The sequence below is a fragment of the Varroa jacobsoni genome, unplaced genomic scaffold, assembly GCF_002532875.2.
Source record: "Varroa jacobsoni isolate VJ856 unplaced genomic scaffold, vjacob_1.0 scaffold_577, whole genome shotgun sequence".
Taxonomy (NCBI): Eukaryota; Metazoa; Arthropoda; class Arachnida; order Mesostigmata; family Varroidae; genus Varroa; species Varroa jacobsoni.
This window is the reverse complement of record NW_019213479.1, coordinates 76,834-93,330: the sequence shown is the minus strand read 5'-3', so window position 1 is coordinate 93,330 and position 16,497 is coordinate 76,834. Positions and strand designations below refer to the sequence as shown.

Genomic DNA, 16,497 nt, shown 5'->3' with positions numbered 1-16,497 from the left:
AGCATACTCCCGCACACAAGCGTCGATCTAACGTATCTATATTGTATATTTTAAATTTAAACGCTGCGTGTCCACATAAAATTGTAATATTTAATAACACAGATAGGAACTATTGGTTTTCGACAATAAAACACCAATCTAATGTATCGTACCCGAAACGGTTCACATTACGTTGTTAATAAGTGGAAACTCTCACTACAAAACGTTTCTGTTGCCGACGCAAAAGCTGCGCAAGAGAAAAATCTGACAGTTGCTTCTGACTGGCCTTTTGTCTTCTTTTGACGGGCCATCCTGCAACCCTGAAATCGAGTCTCAGGGCGAGAAAGTAATCGATTAAATGGGAAAACTTAAAGTACATACCACAGCCGCTTAATGAGAAGGTTGCTTTGAACATCACCAGACAATCCAGTCTTTCAGGGTTTTGCGATGAGAGACTAATTATGCCGATAATGAGAAACGCGTTGGCAAACGCAAAAGATGGAAAACTTTGACGATTGGGTTTGGTGGCGTGCCGTTCACGCTCAAATTCTGTGGGCATACGAGCGTTTTAGTTGCGACGGGCTTTATGAGAACAGCAGAGAGGGGCATAGCTTTCAGCTTTTACCTGTGTACGTCGAGGCCCCTCGCAGTTTGTTATCCTGGCAGGAACAAGCGAAGTGCTACGTGCGCACAAACGATTCCTCGGTCCGACGTGCCTTTTCTCGGAAGTGCTACTGACGTGCGACTGTTCAACGAAAACTAGTATGAGTAGCATATAATGCTACGGCTCAAGTTGTGGGAAAACGATGTAGCGCTAGTTCGACATTGTTTTGTGCTCAACGTAGCTACGTACTTACAGTAATATTAGGCCTCCCTAACCTAGCAACCGTAATACTCGTGTATTTATGACAACCTTTTGAACTAATTGCTGGCAGGCAATAGATCAAAATAACTAAAGAATAATTAACAAAACAGCTTAATCCTGTATTCGAAATATTAATTAACAATATACCTTTTTTTGCTAGGTATAACCATTATGGAATTTCTAATTCCATATTCCTATTTCGTCCTCAATTCCTCAGGTAACTGAAACAACTCTGGATCCGTATTAATGCAGATGTTAGCTTGCCCTTTGTGGTAGATAGGGCATTTTTCAACTCTAGCAACTCAAATAGAAATTTTACTTAATGTTTTTTTATTGTAAAAGATGAAATCATGCATTTTGTATTTAGTAGGGATTCTAGTAGTAAGATTAACACCCAGAAGACAATTAACACCTTTCCTGAAACATTTGTCCTTATTATAAAAATTATTGTCCTTTATTCTCCTACTTACTAACGTGTTTTTCATTTGCTATGTAATACCTTTCTTAGTCTGGTTCTATGCAGTTTTATTTCAGCAAGTCCTAAATCAGTAACAATATGTTTATCGCTACCTATGTAATTACAAATGATGTTATTTAAATGAATCAATAAATGTTTACGCCTATAGTATTATCGGGTACTCCAATTTTTGTGGCTTCCTTTATGGTTTTAATTGAAACTATTCGGCTGTACGACTGGCTACAAATATAATCACTGGACATTTATTATTTTGTTGTATCAGTCCATAGATGGTGAATTATTAAGTAGCACAGGTAAGTATTGCGTCGATGTTGTTGAACGTATACGTCCTTTGTGAGACTCAGCGCCTTAAATTGTCCTAAAAACAGTTTACAGATCTTGTAACGTGTGCTAAATGTACAGATTCGGATAATTTGCGTACACGTTCATTGGGGGGGGCTAACAGCGTGGAAATCAAGTGTCGATAAGGTTTAAGGTTGCCCGCCAACACAAACCTGGACGGAAACAAAAGGAACGGTAGTCAAATAATACTACACTTTGTAAAAATGGAATAGTGAAGGTTGCTCATACCGATTTGGCTTGGGGTAGTGGGGTGGTTTGAAATAGAGTTCATCTCGATTCATTCTATCTTTAGACAGCTCTGCCAGCATAAAATAGATAATTTCGTGAGCAAATACAATTACAATATTTAATGGGTCAAATATTTTGAAGAACCTTCAAATTACACGCACTTGATTTTTGGTAATTTTCAATTATAAGTTGATCTAGTCTTAGGAGGTAATAGCTCTAAAGGCAAAGTTATGATCCAGTGCTAAAAAATCAACGCTTAATGATCAAATCTCTGTTTCTCAAAGGTAAGCTAGTAAAAATTCTGGGCAAGAACATCTCCAGTGAAATACCAGTTCGTCACTTGCGTAATCATTTTAAGAAGAAAAATTCGATAGGTTCTTGAATGACGATAGTTTATAGTCGTGACAACCGAAGACCTTACATAGATATCTACTAAGCTTCGTCTGCCGGTGATGAGTATTTGCTGACTCGCTAAAGAACAGTAGTAATATTACGGGTGACCCAATATACAAGTGACATACCATAAGCACCTGAGCTAGTCACTGCATAAAACAGCGGTGTGCTAACTTTGTTCAACAGTAATGTTCTATTTCACATTGTAAAAATATGCTACATTGTAGCAGTATTATGTGTATTCATTCGAGTGAAGGCAATGTTTTGTTTTTATTACAATACGTTTTTAATGATGTACGCGTAGAAAACCTTAGTGTATGTACATCGCATGTTCAGCCGTGCCCTAGGAACATCAACAATGTGTCAAGCGATTATTCTTCCTCATGTGACTCTCGTGAAGCTTCGTTGGCGGAGTCATTTTTACTGAGCATAGACACTATCATGGGCCATTGCGGCCTTGCAACCTACGTCTATCTTTTCCTGGCAATAGGTGTGGCAGGGACGGGCACCGTCATGTGCCTTACTTCTCAGTTAAACGATTTCTGTTGCCCTCATCGACGACGCAAGGTCGTCGATAAGAGCAAAAACGTGCTTGGTCGAATTGACCACTGCAGGAACTACTACTACTACTACTTGACTAAGCTCGTCAGGACCCCATACCATACAACCATATCACTAGATCAACTGTCGACAGACCTTCTCCTCAATATTTTCAGGATAATCACAACTTTCAGTCGTCAGAAGGTACCCGTTTGTGACGCTCCAGCTTCTTCGACCCTTAACATCTATCATTATTGGAGTACACAGTTGAGGTCAAGGAGCCTTTAATATGATTATTATATACCTAAATAATAAGCTCTCGCTGACTTTCAACGATGGTGCGGTGGTCGAGGTGCGCAGTTTGTTACGATCGGTTATACATTAATAAATTAGCGGAGAACACTTGAGAAGTGCTTATCTCGTCGTAAAAAGGTTTGTTAATACTGTGTAATAGTCTATAAACAGTGTTTTTATTGAGTTTGTTTTCATATAGGAGCAGTTGTTCTATTTTTAGTTTAAAACCGCTGTCACGATTCATAGTTTCCCTAAGAACATTTTTCATATTATTCTATGAGTAGTTTCCCTTTTATTGAATGATTGTAAAGAATAACTCGAAGAAGCAGTTGGTTTTAGGGCTATAGCTTCATATATGTTAGACCGTATTCCTTTCGCATGATTATAGTGATTATGATGAAGATGATAATCTTCAGATGACGGGGAGTGTGACGGAAGTCGTTGACCGGAAGTCACAGAATCTTAATAAAAGTCATAATAAACAAGAATCAGCTATATTGTACCTTCACCAGTTCTCCGAACCGATTGTATTATATCGTCGCAGTTATGAATCAGTGACAGTATTGCGGATAAAACGTGTATGTAATTTCGTGGCAACATTGAACGGCTGATCGATAAAACTCAATGCTTGCATCAACTTAAGTTAAAAGCATCTATTAAATTATATTAGTGTTACTGTAAGTTAATGATTCGAAGCTTACGCACTAAAAGTTAAAGGCACTACCCGTGCTGCGATCGCTACGTAGTGACTGTCATTTAAACCCAAATCCCGCATACCTTTGACCAATATAATATTTATTCAATCCATCATTGAATTCAAAGGGTAACATCGGCCGTGCCTGTCTGGCACACGTCCCCTGCCGGGTGAAATCTAACCCTTAGGGAAACGAAGCATTCACAAAGCTAATATTGCTATGGTTGAGGTAGATACATTACCTTGATTGTATAAGTTCCGTGAGATGACACCATGACCTGGAACTTCTTCGTGGTTCGACAACGTTCATTTTTGGATCAAAAGTTTCTAGTGCCGCTCTTTAAACCACGTAATTTTTTACCTTTAGGTTCGGTTGCTTTTCCTGTCGCTGAGTCGGCTGGGTGCAGAAGCACAATTGCGAAACACATTTCGCTGTTAAAGTTTCTATTGTCAATTGCAGCTAACGTGAATATGGTGCATCGTAGATAAGCTTATTTTAGGAGACTTGTATGGCTCGTTTTCTAAATGGCGATTGGCTTTAATCAAGACTCGATTTCGGCCGAATTGTTCGAAACTACTTGCGTTCAATTTTCGTACGCTTAATCTCATCCTATAGCCTTTTATCGAGAACGACAAAGCCATAATATATCAGCCGTGTTGATACGTTTGACTTGATACAATGTAACTGTCATTTTACGTTTCGAGTTTTACGTGCGGCACCGCTGTTAGACCTTCCATTAGGTGGGTGTCTCCCAACACGAGATAAAATGTGTCTATGCTTGGATTCGAACCTAAATCACAACGTATCCCTCTAACTGGCTGGCAAATACGTTACAAAGACCAATGACGAATGTTTGCCGGGATTGAAGTGTACCCCAAGTAACCGAAACTCTTTGCATTTGTTGGCTATTGTTACAAATTGTACGTTGTTGTATGTTTAAAATTTGGATAGGGATACTTTTGACGCCCTTTGTCGCCCGTTGCTCTATCTGTATCTAGATATTCGGTTATGAGAGCCTAAGCGATGGTATACGTTAAACGATTATAGGAGAAGGATCCTCATTACAGCAAAATAAACGGTGCTGCGTAAAAGCGTTAAAAGGTCATTTGGTTGTGAGTACGCCCCAACGATCTATTGTAAAGCACTGTATAGCTAGTTGGTCCCGGTTGTCGTTACTAGTACAGAGGCTGTTAGATAGGATGTTAAATAAATCCAGCCGGTAGCATAGACTGCAGTGTGATACGGACAAAAATCGGTCGATTAAAAGTAACTACCATACAGGTACTGCGCTATGTAAATGTCTTCATATAACGATTTTATCCCGTGCAGACTGTCGTGCGTGTCACAAGAAGCGGTAGCGTCTCTGAAAAATGCAGCGTGGAAAAATACAAGTAGAGTGCGATAGGGTTAGGTGAGGCATCGCTACCTAGCAACGCGTCATAGTAATTCGTTAGAAGCACCAATCGTACGAATCCTTTCGGCCGTGTTGATGTCTCTTGGTGAAGAGATTAGTTATGGGAAACTACCCGACCAGAACGTTCCCTCCGATAAATCGGAGCTTGCACAAGGGCTACCACAATTTGAGGCGAGGAGCGTGAGCACGAACAGCAAACAAAAATTCTGTTTATCTAAGCCAGCGATACAAACATTGCAGGTGGTGAAACAACGAATTGCCTAGCTCCGACAGGCTAAAAAGTAAAGGCCAATAAAGCTTTTATACATTGTGGACAGTCCACTTTCATTGTGGTAAGCCGAATTAGGCTGGTCTAGCTCAATCGTGCAGTAAGGTACTCACTAACAAGCAAATATACAACGAAATTTTCAATCAAGGATGTCAAGGGCTGGTCGAGACAGTCGTTGGCCTGTATTTAGACAATTATTATGGAAATATAGAAATGATTTGTGTGCACGATTGTATCAATAACCGGCATTATAATAATAAATAGTAATTTGACTAAACCATGAGCTAGCTACACCGTTTTATCGTTTTGAACAGACATGCGCCAGGCATATTTTCATCGCCAGTTTTCTTAAGTTCCACGCAAGTTTTCTGAGATTCCCTACTCATGGTAGACATAATGATAACAGTGAGAGAAAATACTAGCACGGCATCGCGATCGTACTGCTTCAAAGACTGTGACCCAGCAAAAGCCATTGTTCTGGAGCGGCCGTTGCCTACTATTGTTTTACTATGACGCAGGACTCGTATCGAAGTTACTATATTTAAACTCAATAGATTCTATGAACAAAAGTGCCACAATCTGTTCGATCAGGACGCATAATTCATCCTGTTTTATAGCTCGATAGACTTACAACAAGAACAGTACGTGTCATACGATTGCACGTCTCTCGACTGCTATCACAGAAACCATTTCATATTGATTTTCCTGGTAGTAGTACTGTTTAGTACACGTGATACACTTGGCATGCATCCAAGCTCGCATACTCATGAGGCACATAGGCACGTAGCTGCAAAAATAATGGGTGGCCTATTTGTGGAACAGTATCGTCGGTTAATCCTCTGCTTCATTTGCCGTGGTGCTTATATATATTCTAGCAAAGTTGCGTATCTATCACGAAAACAACGCTTTACCAAAAATGACGTCATACGCTTTTTATCGTCCTGCTGTGTTTCACTTTTAATCAAAAGTACTACTTTTAAAAAAATTGCACACTTCCCGTTTTTACCAGCTTTTCATTATTATTTTGTGTGAATACGCGTTGGCACACTTATTAAAAGTACGTCTACCTGCCGCATGTTCAAGTAATGGAGCCTGAATTAACGAAACATCGTATAAAAATTGGGTGCATAGTGCTATTCAAGTTATCTTATAGGTCAACATTGAAAACTTCAAAGAATTGTACGCTATCGCATCTACATTCCGACCAACCATGAAACTTGCCAGCAAATCACTGTTTTCTTTTCGCCTAGAAAAATCAAGAGAGGTCACCCTGAAGTCGAAGGCTGTCCTTTAGACCTAATCGCAATGGGGTCCAATCGCTTGGGTAGCCGACACGCATTTTTGTGTGAATCCCTGAAGAAGCAGAACATTGATCAGTGGGGCAACTTGCAGAAAACTTACTATTTTACTGATTTACCTCACATATGCCTGCAGATTTTAAGAACTTTTAGGATTGGAGGGACGCGAAAATCCGATTTATTTCTGCTTCGGAAACTTACCTTTTGTTTTCAGTGATTCTGTGCATGCGAGTAACAGAAAACTTCATCGAACGTACTGTTCGGCCTAAAAGAAAATGAACTGAATTAGATATAACTTGGGAAATATATGCAAACAGAACAATAATTTGGAAGGCGGCCTTTTAGCAAGCTGTAAAAATAGCCTATAGCGAAACAATAGAAAAGCTTAAACTATAGTAACATAAATAATAATCAATTGCTGTTTATAATCTAGCACAATCGTCGATAAGGCTGAAAACAGTGAATACTAGGTATATAAATCTATGATATAGGTGCCGCAGTTGAAAGTGATTAGCGTTCTGTGTTCTAGCCCAGATTTTTCTAGTAGCCCTAAGTAGCCCAGAGCTACTTTTCGACCATTGATAAGAATGTTCTTATGTTGATGAATAATTTTGGCAATGAAATCCTGTGACTCTCATGTAACGTTCACAACAACAAAACTACATAGGTCGAGTCTTTGGTCTGGCCACTGTATACACGTGCACGTAAATAGATATATTAGTTATGCACTTATCCAACCGGTACAAGGCAGCATAAGGACTCTACGTGTTACGGAAAACAGATGCCTGAACTGACATCTTCGCTCATTAGTCCTGGCGCTCATATATAGACTATAGTTAGACATTTTCAGTCAGAACTATAAGAGGTACTTCGGTATCATTGGACAAGGCAAAAAAACGTGAATTTTTTTATATTATAACAACTGTTACGTTATCGTTTAGTTATGTTATAAAATGTAAAAAAAAAAATGTTCGTTTATTTAATTCTACCTCAACAGTATGATTTCATAGCAGAGATCTCGTGCACGCCCGCCTTCATTTAAATGTTAGTTAATCATCTCATGCAGACAGTATGGGACTGTGATAGTGAGTCGTTTCACCCTTTGACGGCCTATTATAGGCTTCGCTGTTTTAAGCGCATAATTATAATTAGATAGAATAGCTAGTTGAATGGACAGCGTCCCAAAACACAGTGCGTGGCTTCGATTTACGTAACCTTTAAGCGTTCGGCGGAGCCGCGACTTCACCAACCAACTTCAGTTATCGCTTTCAGCACTTTTAAGAGCCATAAACAGACGTCGGCCAAGCGCCGCTTACCGCTTTCACGGCCTACAAAAAACAGTATGGAATATGTATATTTTCGAGAGGCGCTTCGGGCTATGAAAAAATTACATTTCGGTGTTAGGTCATGGCATTCACAAGGAAGTTGAGTGGGCGGTGCCTCGGACTTGTCGTTCGGACTCATATATCTAAACATACATTATTACTCATCTATGTATGTTCAAGTATTATATATATGGGATCCATGTAAGGAAATTTATACTGGATTTGGCACACAGGCTTTATAGCGACAGGTATCTATCTAGTCTTTCCGCTAACGCAAGTTTGACGGCTGCTTTAATTATTCGAAACACAGAACATATCGATACGTTAGCTTAACGATGATATAAGTATGTGAAATTTAAGGGAAAATCAATGATCTCTTGAAATATTCAAAGTAAGTGTTCATATTTGATACTTGCTATGATAGTATATTCGTACTAGTTTATTGACTGTAACACATATAGGTAGAGGCCAGTTTTTTGCTTTCTAAAAAATCGATGCAGGCTTTATATGGATACACCCCTCTCAAAAGTATGGAGACGTCACTAATTCCTCATGACGTAACGGCTTAACGGGAGGTTAGTAAGCGGTACTACCTGCCCGGCATTCAAACGCGTTGGCTACCCTTATTGCAGATGGGATGATAACGTTATATGTGTGTGCATGTACTGATCGTTTTGAAATCCCCAGTGTATTTACCTCATTAAATTTAGCGTTTTGAGCAACACTTGACTCACTCGTCTCTGACATTGATAGTTTTATCACTTGGAACTCCGCTGGTAGTTTTTACGATGTCGCAATGTACGTAGTTGCACGCAGCTTCACACTAATTAGATTTTTATTCGAGAAAAATTGGATAACTCGTACTTAGAAGATAGATACGGAACTTTAATGCGTAGCTAGAAAGAAAACTAAACACACAGGAAGACTTTTATCACGAAAAAACAATCTCAATTTTAACACGGTAAGCTTTACTGTATATGTAGGGACTTCTGTTTGTTGATCCAGCTTGTTATTTAAGTGCAGCCTGGACAAGGGGTGTGCTGAGTCTGGTTATCCATTTTTAACTTAATTTATCAAAAAATCTCTTCGTCGTTTCTGTCTTGTGGCTGTTCGATTACGCACGATCTCGTAACCAAGGCACCATCGGTGCCATGACGCCGAACAAGCACAGATTCGATATCTGCCAGTTCCACTAAAATCACCTTTTTGTTATTGAGCACTGCCACCAAATACCAGCTCTTTTTTTACTTTTGAGCCTAAGGTTCAGTATGTTTCGATAGTATAAGCCCTAGTTTCCAGGCGGCTGCAAACAGAGTTTATTGGCTACCAGATGAAGCACTGTGCAGCAATAAGTTTCACCAGATCGATGCCAGATGTGTCGTTAATTTCACGCACGGACACAGCAGCGTCGAACGCAGACGATGCAACACCGAGTGCGTCTCACTCTAGAATGCGAGCCCCTTCGTACTGAGGTAATGAACTGACGAATATTGGTGACTAAACTATACATAAAACCACTGTTGGGGTCGTTATCTTAATTATAGTTGAACCGAAAGAGGTATCATATAGTTTTATGTAAGAGACAGACTCAAGTATTTCCTACTAAACAGCTGTGAAACATCCCCTAACGTCAACCGATCTGGTCGTCCCTTGGTCATCTGTACATCACCCGCTTTTTGCTACGTCCTGGCCGAGTTTGCGCTAGCGCATGATAATTGTTCCAGTTGTTATCAGTATTTCCATCTTGCAGCTATTATTGGCGTCCCTCTCCTCCATTGAACGTGTTAGATCACGTAATACTACCCGTGAAACCATGTAGAGAAAGTACTGCGAAGGCTCCTCGTCGCTGGCTGGTGACAAAAATCAACCCAAATATCTTGACTTCCAATTATAGCCAGTGAATAACCCATTATTTTCTACATCCGTCTACCGGAACTGATTATGGAACCACCGAGACAGGGTTCCGGCTCTTCAGGACAAGACCTAGCTTACCTTCATAAATCTTCAAACGTCGTTTCTTGCGAAGTTCCTTAAATGATACACAAAATAATGGCTTATCTTCTATGTGAGGCATTTCGGAAATCGAGAGTCAGCTAAACGCATTCCTGTTAGCATAATCTGGTGTATACCATCACTCGAGCAGTCCGACTTAATTCAGAAAAAACCGCCATTTACACAGCCAAGATAGCTCCTAAACTGTTTGATAGAATAGAAATTATGGTGGTCTGGTACCACAAGGTCGTGGAAATGCCTAGCAGGTATTGTCGTACGTTTGGGCCATCTCGACAACCAGCTAGCAGCCGAAAATTCCGCCTCAACCTAAAATAATTAGGCCTCAGTCCTGCCTTCAAACTGCTTACATAAGCCATATACATGCGGTCCTATAAATGTTTGATAAGTTTCCCATAAGAAACGCGCTTTAGATGAGAAATTATCTGAACAGAATGGTGAAGGATATAAAATTTCGAGTTGATAAGAATCCATTCAGATACTGCAGAATGGGTGAATGAGGAAGGTAGATAACAAACACGAAAACATTTCCAGTTATCTCTTGCTCTGTATTTTCTCGTGGACATGTAAACTTCTTGCAAATTATGGGCCCGTAATGCTGTATAACCGAGCGAGATAAAGGCACAACGAGACTATACACGCGCAAAGACGTAGGGAAAATTATGCAATAAATTGAATGTAATTTGACGTTGCGACAATTATTGAAATAAGTCTAAAGCCTTCATTAACAGCATGCTTCATTTGTACGCTGGCGTTTTATGAACTTACCCTTACGCGCAAAAATGAAATCTTAATGATAACACATTTTTTGTTCGTAAAGTTTTTAACATCATAACTTTAACGTTCCAAGAATAAAATCAGTAAAAAAAATACAAAACTAGCGTTTGATATTTATATCGTATCTGCGCGCAATCAACAACGAGGCCTTTGGAAACGAGCACGCATTATTAAATAAATCGTGATGACAGGGTCCATCTTGAGACTGAACTTGTATTCAGACATAGCTTTCTTTATTGGAAAGCTCTTTTTCATCGTGAATCGGATACGTTTACGGATACGGTGAATTTAAAGAACACGTATAAAAAGTGCGTTCAAATCATCAAAAAGGTAAAACTTGTCAAAAGTCAGTTTAATTTGATCCGATTCCTCTTTAATTGCTTGCACTGTTTCAGTGATATTGTGAACAGTTGTTCAGCTAAAAGTAACGAAACTAGCAACCGCTGATGCTTATTATAATCATACTGCGTGGTCGAAACAAAGGCAAAAGTGTTTCAAGCCTTTACCTCTGACACTACCGCTAGACATTGTTTTAAACGGTCGGCTTTCAATACGAAACGAAGTGCCAAACTACGATGACCTCACAGGTTCTTAACTTTAGTAGGCAAACACAACTGCACCACTACCACGGGGATGCCGCGGGGCAGCTTATCCCAGCCAGCTTGGTAAGTTCTAACAACACCGAAGAACGACCAAATTCATTAGAAGGAGACGGTCGCTACCGGATATCTCGCGGGACTTAAGGCTATAATGAAGGAACACTATGAAACTGTAATCTTCTACCTGAGCCTCTAAATCAAACATCCATAGAGAAGATGTTGAGGAAATCATCTCGAAAATAACTAAGTTGGAGCTACGTTTTACCTAGAGAAAACGGCGGTTACAGAATACAGTCGAAAACTAGTCCGGCGAAGGTGATCGCTAATTAACTAACGCAAGATGGGGGACGGAATGCAGTCGGCTATTCAGCTGCCGTTTCGACGTGCCGCTGTACCCTATTACTATAGAGGTCAAGGACCGGGTTATGATAAGGTGATAAGGGAGCCCAATGTGGCCTGCCGGGAGTTTCTGAAGGTGGCGCGTACCAGCTGCCCTCCGGTAACGAGCCATCGGTTTTATCTGCTAATTATCAGCTTCGCACATTAATAGATAATGTTCTCAGGGAATACGCGGAAGTTAGTGGTGAAAACATGCAAATGAGAATTGGTGTTACCGAACTCACCCTCGGGTTCACGTCGCTGGTGCTCGTTTAAGTGGTTCACTCGTGTCACAGCTGATAAAGTAGAATTCCCTGATTCTTCAGCAGGTATCAGAAACTTTACGAACCTCGAAGCTAGGTAGATGGCTGCTGTTCCCATTCGTTTCACCCACCAGGCTGAAGTTTCGTTTTTTTTTATTCCGGTGTTAACTATTCCGATAGTAATCATAACACAATAATAACAAGTTCCCGGTTTTTCTTTTTAGCTTTGGAATATGAGTGGTTTTTTGGGCACTAGAAACTTGCATATTGGGGCATATGCCCAGCGTGACGCTGAGGTGGTTTGATGGACTTGTTTGGTTTAGAGTGATGTTATCCCTATCCTTGCGTCTGAGTATTTCGTTCTGAATAAAACTGCTCATTACTCAGTCGGCTTGGCCGGTTCCCCAAGAACTGATTGATCCCACCTCTTGGACAAGTTCTCTATAGCGGAGACATACAGTAGCGGTTATCACCACAATGAAATTAGTACTGCTTTGAAGAAGACCCAAGCTTAAAGAGGGGGAGGTGGCCTCAGACGGGTTGTGCTTGTGTGCATAATGTAAGAGAATTAAACGGGAACGTTCATTTTTGCGCTTTCTATTAAGGAATGCTAATATGGTTTACTGGTAGGCTACAGGCTCGAAAAAAAAGCATTTGCGCGATACCGCCCAAAGTTCCATAACCAGACGAACCATCGTAAGCTAAAATAAGCCAGTTACTTCGTGCGGCAAATGCCCCCAATAGCACAGCCGCTAAAGTGTATTGTAGAGGGCTCCATTTAAACTGGGATGCTCATCATGAATTTTCGGTAACCCAGTTTCTATTTTGACTATGGTAGCGCAGTCTTGTACCGTGGCTAAGTTCCTCCAAACATTTATAAAGGTAATTACTGGTAGTAAGTTTCGCTTTCTCACCGATGATTGATGCAGACCTGTTGTTGGCAGACAGGCAGCTCTGTGAGCAGAAGCAAAATAGTCGCTAAAAATGGTGATGATTTGTATGAATTGGACTCCGATTACATTGTTTAAGAAGATGCGGAGCGTCAGTTAAATCCTCAAAAGGCGTAAAACGTGAACAACCATCACCCTCGTGTCGTTCAGGGGGGTGAACGGCAAGTTTTCCTGCAACCCAGAGTTCATTGAAATGTGTGCACGTTACGTTTTAACAGGTTCGAACTGGTTTACGGAGTTCGCCGGGTTCACCAGTCATTCCTAGATGCTTTGCTGTTCACAACAAGACCCCCCAATAAAGTACTTGTTAGTTCTTAGAACTATTTCAAAATTACCATTTATGATTGCTAGTGTCGCTAGACGTTTAAAAATCGTATGATACAGTCGATCTTCGTATCGTACCACATACGTATAAACTGTATGGAGTCTGAAGGAATTTTATTTGTTTTTTTTACGCCGTAGTGCCACAGAAAGTACCGAAGAAAAAACTACAGCACTGTCAGTTTGTATGCGACCATGTTAGGTTAGAACCGGCGAAGATCTGGTTTGAAATCATCGACGCATGATCGCAGACTAGGGTATCCTGTCGAATATGCCTTACGCAATTCCAATGATCTAGCCCGTCACTGCTATCAACACATTGTCGCAAGATGGTTTCTTTTGATAGGTGCATCGTGGTGTTCACTATCAGAATTTGTGATGCAGTACCTATTAAAGCTACCGTCAACGGTTTACAAGTTATTACCGCAATTGCGACGGGGATTTTCTGCACCGAGTATTTGCGACACATAGATAGTGCTCTCCATACGTATTGACATGCTACCGGCAGCTGTTCATATACGGCATGGCCGTATTTGAAAAACGTACCAGCGCCCCATTTGTACGTATTAGAAAAAAATGGTTATTCGCATGCTTTTACGACCACAAGTTTTTCCGTCTGAGATGAGGGAACTTAACCATATTTGTAACTACGCTAGAAATGAGGACGGTGGTTTCTATTAAAATACTCTGTTTGCTTCATATCTTGCCTTGCGTATATTTAAATGATTCAATTTTAACAACAAGTATGATCGTAGATTAGTCCAAATTTGCGCTTTCTTAACTGCAATGACAAACTTCCCTAAGTTACCATCTATTTATCATACCTGCACATCATATTCATAACGATATTGATATACTGTATTTGTTCTCACATCGTTTACTTACTGCAGTTTGGTAATGTCACATTTAATAACGTCATAGATTGCACAGACGTTTCGCACTAGCGAAAGTTCGGCCGTTTACATTAGGTACTGCTATGGAGTTAGACGGCCGCCAAAGGCTTTTTGCTTTTTTAAAGAAAGTAAAGTTTTACCAAGCACGAAACATGCCAAAGAGTATTATTCACACAAATATAGATATTAACTAAAAATGATCGTGATTCAATAATAGAACCCTTATAGTTACATATACTATTTATTAGGCAAACGCTAGCAAAGCGAAACTCGACCGTAATACTAGGAACATTGTGTTACCATTATACACTTCACCATTTTTAACGTACGATGCCCCAGAACGACGTTAAGGCCTTGCCTGGTAATTCTACCGGACAGCTCAATATTTTCACTACTAATTGTTGGCTTCAGATTACTGCTACTTCAGAACACTACACGAAATTGAATGCCTTAATATATAAGGTGCGACGTGTTTTTTTCGGTAAACGTGAAAGCAGTAGTCCTTACTTAGTAGCAGATATTTTACCCTGAGCTAAATCGCTGGCTTATTTGCAATAAAGCGTTAGTGTGCCAACTAGCCCCATTTATACTATACTGCTACATCTTGTGTAGCTCCACAGGACGAAGATATTGGCGTTTTTAACTGGCTTCTATACGAATATTTCACTGCTGTTATAGGCCATTGTTTGAGCGCAGAGTAGAGGAGTCCTTAGGACAGAGACCACCATACACTATTTAACCATAGTGTTAAACTATGTTTATTTCATAGAACCTTATTACCTCGGTAGGTAGGTTAACATAAATCCAGATGCAGTCGGCAGTTCTCAACAAATTTATTGTAGAAGTCTCTTGTGGGTTTGCTCGTACCCCTTCAGAGCAGCGGTTCCACATTACTTTAACAACGTCATTGCTACTATAACCGTCTGGAGACTCGCTAGTGATTACGAAATGTCATATTTTCATCCAGTAATCCCTCCAGGTGCCAACAAAAGCAGACGGGTATATGTTTCAATTTCTGTAATGAAAGGAGAAAGGGAAACAATTTGTATTTTGCTCAGCTTCAGCGCCCATATATTCCGGTGCGTAACCATTTCGCGCAGTACAACGTAGGAATTATTTACTAGTTCCATCTTTTATTCAAAAGCTCTTTCAAAATCTTATCACTACAATTAGGCTCACCAGCAGCACTGCGTTCGTGGCACCTTTGATCCTAGAGCACCTTGCCCGTGAGTTTATTCGTTGTCATATGGTAAAACGAAAAGTCTCGCTTTCTCTTTCATTTTCTCTTCTATCTGCTGCAGTGCCGGTCGTTTTCCTTATCTACTTTGTCCCTCAAGGCTCCCAGATTGTTGACTACCTGTCGTTTAGCTTTGCTGAGCTCAAGCCTGCCCACCGATACTGCTATCTAGCTCGGGTAGCGCCATTACCCATCCGTTGACACTGCAACGTCAGTTGCGTTGTCGGACACCGAGCTATAAAAAAGGCGGCACGGTAGAAATATATTGGCGGAGAACGGGGGACACTCGCAGGATTCGGAATGTCGGGCCTTATTCAGGTTGAATGACGCTGCAGTTAACCCCGTAAACCCACAAGTCACTGGAGCTATTGGATCACCGTTAGAATGACCTCGAAGTAAACGACGCGTTATATCAACAAAGACAGCAGCTCTGTTCCTCTCTGAAATTCCCTTAAGTAGCAGCACTATTATTGTTGTATCCCCATTGCATCTTCAAATTTCTGCCCTCTTTTTCACTTGAGCCAAGAAAGGCTGCTACCCCGAAGGCAGCAGCGGCGACACTTACAGACCAACAGCACGAGGCTAACAATGACACGAGCAGACAACACGGACAGGCAGTTCCTCGCATTGCACCGATAAGCAGCAAATACAGGTCAGCTCTAACAGCCAACTCCGTTCCGCTTCCTATCCATTCAAACCGTCTCTGCATTCTATCGCCGTCACTTCAATGGCGGCGGCTGCAAGGCACTGGCAACAACAGGACAATTTTTAGGGATAGTTGCAGCAGCAGGGATAGAGGCGACCGTAGGAACGGCAAAAGCAACGGTGAAGATCACCGCCCGCCTTCTTTTGGCAAGTCAGCTAGCCATGGCTAGGGTGGGCTAACTAATAGTATTTACAATTACTGTTGATACTGTTTATTACTGAAGGACCTATCTGTAATATACTAT

General features: G+C 40.7%; 1 long non-coding RNA gene across 1 annotated transcript; it reads right to left on the bottom strand.

The window, feature by feature from the left end:
• Nucleotides 1–6,496: 6,496 nt before the first annotated feature.
• On the bottom strand, nucleotides 6,497–10,893 carry LOC111261643 (uncharacterized). Its single transcript, XR_002681119.2, has 3 exons — nucleotides 8,816–10,893; nucleotides 6,996–7,059; nucleotides 6,497–6,849 (listed from the first exon to the last, which is right to left on the bottom strand). It is a non-coding gene; the product is annotated as an uncharacterized LOC111261643 (long non-coding RNA).
• Nucleotides 10,894–16,497: the final 5,604 nt, after the last annotated feature.